Source organism: Miscanthus floridulus, chromosome 19 (assembly GCF_019320115.1).
Source record: "Miscanthus floridulus cultivar M001 chromosome 19, ASM1932011v1, whole genome shotgun sequence".
Classification (NCBI taxonomy): domain Eukaryota; kingdom Viridiplantae; phylum Streptophyta; class Magnoliopsida; order Poales; family Poaceae; genus Miscanthus; species Miscanthus floridulus.
Genome location: NC_089598.1, coordinates 63,265,420 through 63,278,806, shown reverse-complemented (window position 1 = coordinate 63,278,806; position 13,387 = coordinate 63,265,420).

Here is a 13,387-nt window from a genome sequence, read left to right as displayed (position 1 = left end):
TAGATCCAACATAGATGATCACGCTTGTGCTGTTGAGGAATGACCTTCCAAGGATGATAGGTGTGTCATCTTCTTCTTCTCTCATGTCTAGAACCATGAAGTCGACAGGAACATATTGATCATGTATTCTTACTATGACATCTTTGGCTATTCCTTTCAGAAATTGGATTGATTGATACTCCATCTGCAATTACATATATGTAGGGGACAAAGGTTCATCACCAAATAAATATTCATATGTTACCTTGGACATTATATTGACACTCGATCCAATATTGCAGAAGGTCTTGTGGAATATTCTTTGTCCAATGGTACACTCGATTGTGGGCACACCAGGGTCATCCTTCTTGGTAAGGTATGGTGAAGCGAGGAGGTGGTCATACTCTGATCGAAGTGTGCTAATCATGTTGATTGACTCTTCTTGTGGTTGCCTGGCCTTGTTCTTCCTTCTTCTCCTGTTGTTCTTCTTCTTGCTCACTTGTCTCTTCGGGCAGGTACGACATTTGTGGATGTCTATGAGATTGCAAGATATGATTCTTGAATGAAAACTTCTCCTTTTCATCCTTGATTATGAAGCATATTTTGGCACTATCCGCATAGAAGATGGCTTTTGCGGTGCTCAAGAAAGGTCAGCTGAAGATAATGGGTGCCCTTACATCTCCACCTATTTCCAAAACCACAAAGTCTATGGGAACATATGATTGTTTGACTCAAACAATGGCATCTTTAAGAACTCCCTTGGGGTAGCAGATGGACTGATGTGCAAGCTACAAATGCATATTTGTGTACAACAAAGTATCTCCATTAATTTTATCATATATTACCATTGGCATAATGTTGACACTTGCTCCAAAGTCACAGATAGCTTTCTTAGAAAATGTGAGGTCCAATGGCGATAGGAATGGCGGGTGATGAGGATATGACACCCATGCATATGACCATGTTTGGCACATGGTATGGAGGGGTAGGAGGCCAGAAAGGGTGTCCAAGTCAAGAAGGAGGTCCGAGGCTAATTCGGTTTGAATCCTCGAGGTGGAGGCCCAAAGCAACTCAAGTTTGAGTCAGCCTCAGCCTCTAGGACCAGTCTGCCTTAAACTGGTCACCCAGGATGCATCCAGACTCTATTTTTGACGATCCAAAGCTAATTTGATAAGGAAGCCAATCCAAGTGTCTCACATCAAAAGACCTTTAGAATCAACAGGAATCGTCAAAACAAGTCAGCGTCTAGACTCTGTTAGGGTTCTATGACACCGTCTTTTGGTCCATTGGACCGTGTATCGTGTTTGGGCCCATTAGGGGGTGTGTCCTAGGGGTGACGCCCAAGACTCTATAATTAGCAGCCGTCACTCTCCTTAGGGTTTGGGTTTTGTTTAGTTCTTGATTTCCTCGTGAAACAGACATCGTCTTGCTGCAACTGTGCCGCTAAGGCTGCTTGCTGTGAACCAGGGCCCCAATTCTTGATCTTGTTTGCCTATGGCGATTAGTCCTTTCGAATAAAGACTTGAACTCCTTCTCATTATCATAAGCCTCATATTTATTTGCAATTTCAGATTGTGTTCATCCTGTTCTTGCTTGTGTTCTCGATTCGCTTGCAGGAAAGCCTTCTCGGCGAGGTCAATCACGTTTGCGTGGTTGATAACCAATGGAGCAGTTGTGTAACGGTTGCGGGGGTCTGAATCAGTCTTGGTTCGAAGCCTAGATCATGAACATTGAGTCTCCACCAATCGACGCTATCATACCTTTCAGAAGATCAGGCCTAGTCTACATCAAGTGGTATCAGAGACCTTGTTGCCCGTTAGGTATAACTTTGTTTTCCTCTTTTGATTGTTACTATTTTTGCATTACCTATAGTCCACAAAAAGCCAAAAAAATATACACCGCCACCTATTCCCTGTCCCATAGCCTCATTGTGCTATGCAATTTCATCTCTGTTTCACGTTGTTGAGTTTGTGTCCTAGGGCAAGTTCTGGTTGCTGGTTTTAGATTGTTTTTTAGTCTAGTTTGTGTTTTGCCCTTTGTTTCTCATCATAATTCATGAACACCTTCAAGTCTTGCTATGTTTCCTTTATATCCATCAAACCCTAGTCCATGCCATCTAATTTGTTACACTTGTCTTCAGTGTTTCCATCAAATCCTTGCTGTCGTGACCAATTTTGCATGCATTGTTCCCGTTTTGTCCTCTAATTCGGAGTCTGTTCGTAAAACTGGTCTAGTTTTCGCATACAAACTCAGATTTCGACGTTCCATATATCAAAATCGATCAAAATTTTTTTTGGATCCGTCCGTCCCCTGCATAGCTGGGTTCAGAAAATTTTATTTTGGCCAAAAACTGGTCACAAGATCATCTTTTCGTGGTCATAAGCTTTTTGTCGATTTTGAGCACATCTTCTGAAATTTCCATAGGCCACGCCTTTCACTTGTTTAAGCTCATATTTTCTATGGTTACTTCTTTTGTGCTCCTAAGTGAAGAAAAAATATCAAAAAAATAAAAAGAAAAAGTCAAAGAATCCCAAAAAGACAATGACAGCCCAAAAATAGAGAAAAAAGAGAGGGACAAAAGTGGAACAATATCTAGAGGAGCACATAGAGAGCGCCATTTGAGCTGTGTTTCCATGTGCTGATTTCTGCCTTGTTCCTAATCATATTCCTGTTGTTCACATCACTTGATACATCTGGTACTTGGAACGTGAGTAGGCCAGCAACTAAGACAAGTACTTGGGATACTTATTCAGTTTTGCTATTCAGTTGCGAATATTGCTATTCCTTGCTACTATATTGTGCCTGTCCAAGCTCCACTTTCTTCTAACCAAGTACAGGTTTGCCTTGCAACTATTACACTCAAGCTACAACGGTATCACAGTCACCGACTGATTGCACCGCCTGTTGCTTTGGTAAGAACACTTGTAAGACTGTGGTAAGACGCTTGAGAGTTGAGTGCCTTGTTTTTTCCTTGTCCACAACCTAAGTAGTTGATAGGGATAATACTTTTGTGTTGTCTTTTGCTATCTTCTAACAATGATAGGTTGTTCGTATCCACCAACTTATGATGGTATAGGTGCTGATGAGTACATGGAGTGGGAAATTGCCATAGATAACATATTTGCTACTCGCTTTATGTGTCCAAGGAGGAAGGTAAAAATGCAGCTAGTGTTTTGCGACATTATGCTTTATCTTGGTGGGAGTCTTTAGATCTGTCGGTGTTTCAAATAAGCACCGGCAAGTAAATTTATATTTATGCGCGTTAGGCCCGGATGGTGCGCTAAAGGACACAAGATTTATACTGGTTCGGGCTGAATGTCCCTACGTCTAGTCTATTGCTGCTCGTGTTATTAGCACCGAAAAATGGTTCATAGTAGGGGGTACAAATGGTCAAAAGAGGGACTGGTCCCAAGTCTCTGATGGAAGGGTCGAAAGGATGCTAAGAGCCTGGTAGCAGCTTGACTGTGTGTGATGTGTGTTGTGTTGTCCGTCAAAAGTTGGTCCCTTTATTGGAGGAAGCACATCCCCTTTTATAGATGAAGGGGATGGCTTTACCAGTGAGAGGGAAAGGGTGTGTATGCTTGAGCCTTGTTGTTCACGTCTACCAAGCCTTGCTGTCCATTCCGGCGGATACCAGATAATGGTAAGCACCTACAATACTGTCGATGCCACTATAGAATGTCAGGATGGCTACAAAGTACTGCTCCATGCTGGGTATGGACTTTGGTATAGTGGTTTTGACTTCTGAGCCTTGCCCAGCCTTGCTCTACACGCCTTCTGGTTCCTATGAGTCCCCATCGGAGGGACGCGGGGTCGGAGTCTGAAGTAGCACTGTGGGCAATGCCTTCCGATCAAAGAGGACGTCCAGAGGCCGAAGTGAGTGCTCTGATCTGGTGGGCCCAAGGGGCCGTGAGGCGGGCGCCGCTCCCTTGGGACCACAACGTGGTGACAGCACATCCGTCATTGTGGAGGGCGCGAGTCCTTTCCTAGACCGTAGTGGTTGTCATATGTCTATGTCGGGTTCCGTGTCTGAGGGTTGAAGGCGGCGCCTACAACTCTATAGGGTGAAGAGCACGTGCTCACAACACTATTCAGGCTCTGCCATGCCTAGAAGGGTCTAAAGCACCCATCGTTCCCTGGTAGTACTTTTCCTGCAGGGGCGCAGGGTATGGTCCTCGAAGCCACAGTTGACCCGAACATCTTGTCCTACCCTGTACCTATCATCATGAGGGAGTGGGAAGAGGTTGTCAGGTGAGACAAAACCAGTCTTCAGACTTTGGGCGAGGCGAGGTCCGTCCTCGGACGTCAAGCGAGGTGGAGCCTAGGTTTTATCCATTAGGCGAGACTGAGCCCAGCCCTCAGGGGTCGGGTGAGGTAGAGTCTAGCCATTATCCATCGGGCGAGATCGAGCCTAGCCCTCGGGGGTCGGGCGAGGCGGAGTCTAGCCTTTATCCGTCGGGCGAGACCGAGCCCAGCCCTCGGGGGTCGGGCGAGGCGGAGTCTAGCCTTTATCCGTCGGGCGAGACCGAGCCTAGCCCTTAGGGGTCAGGCAAGACCGAGCCCAGCCCTCGGGGGTCGGGCGAGGCAGAGTCTAGCCCTTAGCCCTTAGGCAAGGCAGAGCTGGCCCAAGGGCATCGGGCGAGGCGGAACCAAACTCCCGTCATTCGGGCAAGAAACACAGCGGCGCCCTTGTGTATCCGAGAGTTTTTAATGTTCGATGGTTATTGGTTCCACCTCCTAGGATACCCCAGTATTAGGTCCCTGATAGTAGCCCCCGAGCCCCCTGGTGATTCAAATAGAATTGCCCGGGGGTGTTTTCGATTTCGTCGGAGTTAATTCGCCAGAGGGTGCGCGCGAGTGCACCCGATGGGTGTAGCCCCTGAGTCCCCAGGTGATTCAAGTAGAGTCGCCCGGGGGGTAGTATTGGACCCTTCGTGGGTAAGGCTAAAAGACTTGGTTTTTTGTCAACTGAATATTTTTAAGGGAATCGTGGTATTCCGTTCGCGAGAATTTTATTCAGTGCCGGCCTGGTTAGGACCCGAATGTGGATCGAGGCCCCGGTGATGCTTGTGTCCTTGAGTCCCGGTAGTTTGCGGGCCTATCCCTCGTTAGGACAGCCATTTGGCTCTGGGACCCTAGGTGGGCTAGAGGGAAAAGCTTTGTGACCCATGTCCCCTCGATGGAGAGAGAGTCCTGGTCCGCCTAGGGAAGGCGAACCGTTTGGCGTGATTTTTTTGGGAAGGGATAGGGATTGTGTGCGCGTATCCCGTGAGGTGACACGGCGGTGCACGTGGTAGGCTCAGAGATCGAGGCGGATGGTTGCCCTTCTCGCATCCGTCGCCCCTATAAAACCATGGGGTTCGCCCCTAGGGTTCCACATTTTGCCTCCTCACCTTTGCGTCCTCAGCCTTCGCCGCCAATTGCCTATGCCTCTTGCACCCGTACTGCTTCCACCATCAAACTCACTACTGCCTTCTTCCTCGTGTTGCTCCTGCTATCGCAATGGACCCAAGGTACAAATCCAACATCTCTCCTCAGCACTTAGAGGGCCTCGTCCACCGAGGCCTCCTTCGCCCATTGCCCGCCGCCGAGGAGTGGCGGCTGCCCGATGAAGAGGAGGAACCAGAGCCACTCGAAGTTTATGTTGTTTCTTTTGCCCACTTCCATGAGCGAGGATTCACCATGCCCACCCATCAGTTCCTTCGAGGACTGATGGACTACTACCAGGTGGAGCTTCAACACCTTACCCCCAATGGGATCCAGCACCATGCGGCATTTGTCACCCAATGCGAGGGGTTCTTGGGGATCAGTCCCCACTTTGACCTATGGTGGTATCTCTTTGCCATCAACCTCGTGAAGAGGCAGGTCGGTAAGCAAGATCTGCATGCGCTGGTGGGGTGCGCCAGTATCCACCTCTGGAACACCTGGGCGAGGGCGTATCCTCTAATGCGTCTGGCCACCTCCAACAATGGGTGGCATTTGTAATGGTTCTATGTCAAGAATGACACCACCGCTCCCTTGCTGGCCTTCACAGGGCGCTACATCTTAGAGGCCCTGGAGTCGTGGGGGTGGGGCGTTCAGGCCAAGGACAAGAAGCATCTCAATGGCCTTCTCACTGCCCTCCGAACTCTGAAGGAGAGGGGCATGAAGGGGACAGGGATTATTGGTGCCTACCACATGAGGAGGGTTGCGTCGCTGATGGCATGTGCACTTCCCCTATATTAGATGGTGCCTGAAGCATCATTCGAAGGGACAATGCTCGCCGACAAAGCGCTCCCTCCTTCCGAGGTGGCACAGCACATTAAGGAGGCGATGGAGCCCACGAAGGACTCCGTTGGTGCCATCGTCGACTTTGTGTACCTAGTGCCGGGGCATCCCCTAATGCGGCCGGAGCCGGGGTTTATTGACTTTGTAAGTTTTCTTTTCCCTTGCTCCTCTTTTCGCTTGAAATTTTTGATCCCCTGATGCTAACCGTGGGATAGCAAGATTAGCTGGGAGGACTATTCTTCAAGGAAAGCCCGGCTCCGCTGCTGAAGGACCCAACTCGGGCGGCAGCAAACCGTGCCTTGGCTGGTTGGGACAAGAAGACGAGGGAGCTCGCGAAGAAGAAGGCGATACAGAAGCAACAAGCTCACAATTGAGGAGAGGAGACTAGTAGTGATGACGACGACGACGATGACGATGATGATGATGACGCTGACAATGATGAGGTGGCAGCCGGCATGGATTGGGGTGACCTGGTGAATGAGGACTCATTGTCCATGCAGGGACCCCTTCCATTCCACGTGAAGGGAAGTGAGTCCGCGGGGACGGTAGAGCCGGGCCTGCCTCTGGGTCCGGCGGGAGCCAAAGGATCTACCGTCACCCTCGGGGTGCCGGTGGAGGATCGGTGGATGGGAGGGGATGGATCTGAGGCCGTCCCTGAGGTACTGGTGGAGGGGGGTGGTTCCGACGCTGCGCCCCGTGAGCTGATGGAGGGGGGTGGCTCTGGCACCACGCCTCATGAGCCGATGGAGGGGGGCGGCTCTAGCGCTGCACCCCCGGAGACAAGAGAGACGAGCCCCCCCAGCCTTGGAGCAGGGGGTAGGCTCGAAATGGTCCCACCCACATGAGTTGGAGCAAGGCTCTGGTGGTTCGTCCCTAAAACATACCCACCGACTAAAAGTGTCAGAGTATGTCACCGATTCCCCTTGTTTTCTTCCTTTATTTTTCTATTCCGACCTTATGCTCATTTTCTGTTTTGTAGATTCTTGCGACGGGGCCGCCCTTTGGGGCCAGTGCCCAAGAAGAGCCTTGCCCTTCAGGAGGGACGGATGGCGCTGCCCGATGTCGCCCCTATTCTGGGTAGGAGCGGCGCTGACGTTGGGGCCACGTTAGCTGGTCCGGCGGCGTCCGTGGTGACGCCCATGCTCTTGGTGGTTGTCAAGCAGGCGACCGCGACCGTGATGAGCTGAGAGTAGCTGAATGTAGCCGTGGTGGTGTCCGAGGGGGTGGCGCATTCCATGCCCCCGGTGGCCCAAGTGACGGCGCCTGACGTGGGCCGGGCGGAGTTGGATGCAGCCGCGGTGGCGTTCGACGGAGCAGCGTAGTTCATGCCACCAGAGGCCCAGACGGAGGTGGCCGCGACCGTGACAAGCCTAGCGGGGTCAGACACCGCCATGGTGGCATCCGAGGGGGTGGCGCAATCCGCGCCATCGGTGGTCTAGGCCATGGCACCCGGGGCAGGCCAGATGGAGGAGAACACGACCGGAAGGTCTCTAGGCATCGTGGTGGTGGTGGGAAGGACTAGAAGGGAGCCACCTTTGGCCTTGTTGTCGGGAGGAAGCCGCTGCCCCGTATGGGGTGAGCCGCCAATCCAGTGGATGGCCGCTCAGGACCCCGCGTCGGTTCTTTTTCTACTTGACGATGCTGCCGAGAGCTTGGAGCGGGAGAATCATGACGTTGGGTTCTCGGCGGTGATGGGTGCCCTGAGGGAGGCCAGTGGTGCCTTGCGCAAAATCCTCGTTCCTTCTAGCTGGGTATCTACTTGATCCTCTCGCTTGTTTTCTTCTTTCTTCACACATTTCTGTGTTTTCGTGTCTTCTGATTTCGGTCCTCCTTTTAGAATATTGTTGCTTGTAGCCAGGACAAGTCCCGGTTCCTTCGTGAGCAAAAGGTGGAATGGGACCGCCTTACTGAGGAGGCTAGGCTACGAGGAGATGTGGGCGCGCAACTCGCTGCCGCCCAGCAGCGGGAGGCCGAGGCGCACCGGGACACAGAGGAGACTCACGGGATGTTTGAGGACCTATCAGTGAGGGTGAAGCTGGACGAGGAGGATACCGCCAGGCTTCAAAAGGAGCAGGACGAGCTGCTATAGAAGGATGCCGTGGCCAGTGAGCAGGCCGGCGAGCTCCTAGCGGAGCTAGAGACGGAGCGAGACCTCAAGCTGAAGGCTGAGGAGAGGTCCACGGCGTTGCAGCAGAGGGCAGACCGGGATGCCGAGATGATCACCCGGTTGCACAAGGAGTGGGACAAGCTATGCCGGACCGAGGAGAGACTTCGCTTAGAGCATAGTGCAGCCCATGAGGATTGCGACTGGGCCATCCGGGAGCATGACAAGGCACATGGGGTGGCCGACTCCCTCTGGGTGGATCTTAGAGTTGTGGTGAACCGAAGGTTGGAGGTTGAGAGCGTTGCTGCTAGGCTGGAGAAAGAGCTTATCGAGGTGCGAGGGATCCTTCGGACCAAGAGCAACGAGCATGACCTTCTGCAAGCCGCTGTCGGGGTGGTCATCAATGCCCTGAGGGTGGCACAACCAGTGGAATCTAGCTCGCTCACGGCTCTTGCTGTGGGTATCACGGCGCGGGTGGGCCAACTTGAGGAGGACGCCTTTCATGCCGGGATCACCCAAGCCTTTATCATCGCCCATTCCCATTATGATCGGGAGATTAACCTAGAGGTAATGAGCCATGGCTTCGTGCCTATCTATGATGACCAACGGTCGTCGCAGCGTTGTGGAGACCAAATGGAAACGCTGTCGGGGCGCTCTGGACGTGGCATTCCGGAGAGAGGGTGATACAGCGCAGGGCCTCCCAGATGACTGGGGTCCAAGGGAGACGCCGGGCTAGCCCTCAAGCCTCTGGTGGCTGAAGTTAACGGAAGGGAGAGACTGGACGGCCATGTGGGCCAGCGCCAGCTCTCCTCCTAGTGTGATGATGAAATCCAGGTCACCAAAATGCACATGTGTGCTCGGGACCCAGCTAATTGCGTGGTTGGCCATCCGAGGCCTGATTTGGAACGTGCAAAGTCCCCTACCTGGCGTGCCAACTGTCGGTTTTTCGAATAAGCACCGGCAAGTAAATTTATATTTATGCGCGTTAGGCCCAGATGGTGCGCTAAAGGACACAAGATTTATACTGGTTCGGGCTGAATGTCCCTATGTCCAGTCTATTGCTGCTCGTGTTATTAGCACCAAAAAATAGTTTGTAGTAGGGGGTACAAACGGTCGAAAGAGGGACTGGTCCCAAGTTTCTGATGGAAGGGTCAAAAGGATGCCAAGAGCCTGGTAGTAGCTTGACTGTGTGTGATGTGTGTTGTGTTGTCCGTCAAAAGTCGGTCCCTTGGTTGGAGGAAGCACATCCCCTTTTATAGATGAAGGGGACAGCTTTACCAGTGAGAGGGAAAGGGTGCATATGCTTGAGCCTTGTTGTTCACGTCTACCAAGCCTTGTTGTCCATTCTGGTGGATACCAGATAATGGTAAGCATCTACAATACTATCGATGCCACTATAGAATGTCAGGATGGCTATAGAGTACTGCTCCACGTAGGGTATGGACTTTGGTATAGTGGTTTTAACTTATGAGCCTTGCCCAGCCTTGCTCTGCATGCCTTCTGGTTCCTATGAGTCCCCGTCGGAGGGACGCGGGGTCAGAGTCTGAAGTAGCACTGTGGGCAAGGCCTTCTGATCGGAGAGGACGTCCGGAGGCCGAAGCGAGTGCTCCAATCTGGTGGGCCCTGAGGGGCCATGAGGCGGGCATCGCTCCCTTAGGACCACAGTCTGGCGACAGTACATCCATCATTGTGGAGGGCGCGAGTCCTTTCCTAGACTGTAGTGGTTGTCGTATGTCTACATCAGGTTCCGTGTCTAAGGGCTGAAGGCGGCGCCTACAACTCTGTAGGGCGAAGAGCATGCGCCCACAACACTATTTAGGCTCTACCACACCTAGAACGGTCTAAAGCACCCATCCCGTCGTTCCTTGGCAGTACTTTTCCTATCGAAGCGTAGGGTATGGTCCTCGAAGCCGCGATTGACCCGAACGTCTTGTCCTACCCTGTACCTATCATCATGAGGGAGCGGGGAGAGGTTGTCAGGCGAGACGAAACCAGTCTTTAGACTTCGAGTGAGGCGAGGTCCGTCCTCGGACATCGGGCAAGGTGGAGCCTAGCTTTCATCCGTCGGGCGAGACTGAGCCCAACCCTCGAGGGTCGGGCAAGGCGGAGTCTAGCCTTTATCCATCAGGCGAGACCGAGCCTAGCCCTCGGGGGTCGGGCGAGGCAGAGTCTAGCCTTTATCCGTCGGGCGAGACCGAGCCTAGCCCTCGGGGGTCGGGCGAGGCGGAGGCTAGCCTTTATCTGTCGGGCGAGACCGAGCCTAGCCCTCAGAGGTCGGGCGAGGCAGAGTCTAGCCCTTAGCCCTCGGGCGAGACGGAGCTAGCCCAAGGGCATCGGGCGAGGTGGAACCAAACTCCCATCATTCGGGCAAGAAACACAGCGGCGCCCTTGTCCGTCCAGGAGTTTTTAACGTTCGATGGTTATTGGTTCCACCTCCTGGGGTACCCTGGTATTAGGTCCCCGACAAGATCCTTATGATAAACCTCAAACTTGGAATGATATGAAAGTCTTTATGCGAGAAACCTTTGTTAATCCACCTCCTGTTTTGACTTCGTATGCTGAGGTGCACCATTTAGAGGAAGAGTCTGTTGTTATTCCTCTTGATATGACTAACCTTCTGCAGGATAATGTACATAAGTGAGAGGATGACACGGAAGAAAATGAGGAGCTCACAACCTCATATGCAAATTCAGAACCATCACTACACAATGCACCTATTACTCCTGCTAAAAATACAGGTAATACCCATGGTGCTACACTCACTGAAGGTGAGAATTGTTTTAATGTACTAATTTTTTCCACAAACCATGCTATCATAGAGCAATTGTTAGTGAACCCTCTCTTGATTTATCTTTGTCCCATGATAATTTGCTTGATGTTCCTTGTGATAAAGATGAATTGGTTGATGATGCTTCAGTTTTACATGTTTTGGAACCAACCACTTGTGCTGAAAATAAACATGTTATTCATATTGCTACTAAAACTGATGAGCTCAAACTATTGTCTTCTTTACATACTTTGGGTTATATTGAATTTGATGTTTTATAGTAACCTAGATTGTTTGGAGGAGAGCCTTTTTAAATATGCTGATTTGCCTTGGTTTTCTAAACACACATATCATGTCATTGGCAAATATAACAACAAAGGACAATATATGATACATCGAGTATACCTTCGTAGTAATATGAATTCTCCTTTTGTTGTACAAGATTATGATCGTTTAGAGGGCAGCCATAATAATACAAACATTTTCTCATGTTCCTCAAAGAAACAAGTTCACTTCCAAGAAGAGGAGAATTGTTGGTTGCTACCTATATCTGCTAGACCATCTATTCCTGCATTGTCTTTGGTTAGTTCTAATCTTTTGCAGGATAGTGTTGACATACATCGTGTGCATTCGGATCATGGAGTCTACATGCTTGCTAAAATTTTTATGCGAAGATGACATGCTAGAAACATGGAAACATGGTCACATTTCTTCTCACAATTATTTCAGTTCCCTTTGTCTTCATAACCCCATTCTCTTTATGTTGTGCAGGATCAGTTTCAAGCACAATCGACGCCGAGGACGGCTTTTCGTCAAGAAGGGGAGGATGATGAGGACATGACACCCATGCATATGACCATGTTTGGCGCATGGTATGGAGGGGTAGGAGGCCAGCAAGGGTGTCCAAGTCAAAAAGGAGGTCCGAGGCTAATTCGGTTCGAATCCCCGAGGTGGAGGCCCAAAGCAACTCAAGTTCGAGTCTGCCTCGGCCTCCAAGACCAGTCTGCCTTAAACTGGTCACCCAAGACGCATCTGGACTTTGTTTTCGACGATCCACATATGGCTGGAAAGCTAATTTGATAAGGAAGCCAATACAAGTGGTCTCACATCAAAAGACCTTCAGAATCAACATGAATCATCAAAAGAAGTCAGCATCTAGACTCTGTCAGGGTGCTGCGACACCGTCTTTTGGTCTGTTGCACCGTGTATCATGTTTGGGCCCATTAGGGGGCGTGTCCAGGGGGTGACGCCCAAGAATCTATAATTAGTAGTCATTGCTCTCCTTAGGGTTTGAGTTTTGTTTAGTTCTTGATTTCCTTGTGAAACAGACATCGTTTTGCTGCAACTGTGCCGCCAAGGCTGCTTGCTATGAACTAGGGCCTAGTTCTTGATCTTGTTTGCCTATGGCGATTAATCCTTTCGAATAAAGACTTGAACTCCTTCTCATTATAATAAGCCTCATATTTATTTGCAATTTCAGATTGTGTTCATCCTGTTCTTGCTTGTGTTCTCGATTCGCTTGCAGGAAAGCGTTCTCGATGAGGTCAATTGCGTTCGCATGGTTGATAACCAATGGAGCAGTAGTGTAACGGTTGCGGGGGTCCGAATCAGTCTTGATTCAAAGCCTAGATTATGAACGTCGAGCCTCCACCAATTGATGCTATCATACCTTTCAGAAGATTGGGCCTAGTCTACATCAATAGGTCTCCCTAGATCGCTCTTCTTTTTAGGCAAGGAATAATCTATCCACCTTCTTGTCGATGGTTGTATACAGTAGTATGCTATATTGTGAATATCAAAAAGATTTGCAGTTTCTAGATCTTCTGGTTGCCCCAGAATCTTAGCTTTGTTGGTTGGAGGAACAACAGCCACCAGCTGAGCTATTTGTGATTCTATCATTTTATTAAAGCTATGTTGGTTCTTAATGGCCGAGGAGAAGCTATACATTCTATTATTTATGTTTTCTAAGATCTTATCATTGGAAGCTTGTTTTCTAGATAAGCCCTGCATAATTTTAGCTTGGCCAAAAATCAATTCTCTCAAGGGTGGTTGATTATTCAAATTATTATAATTATTACCTTGATAGTTACCCTGGTAATTACCTTGGTACTTCAGGCCTTTGTTGCTGATTCCATCCTTAATTCTATTGAGGACAAAAGTAGTTGTTGTTGATGAAGTTTACATCCTCATGCATTTTAGGGCAATTGCTCCCTGAATGCCCAATGTTTCCACACTCTTCACACGTCATGCAAGAATCATGAATGTGCATG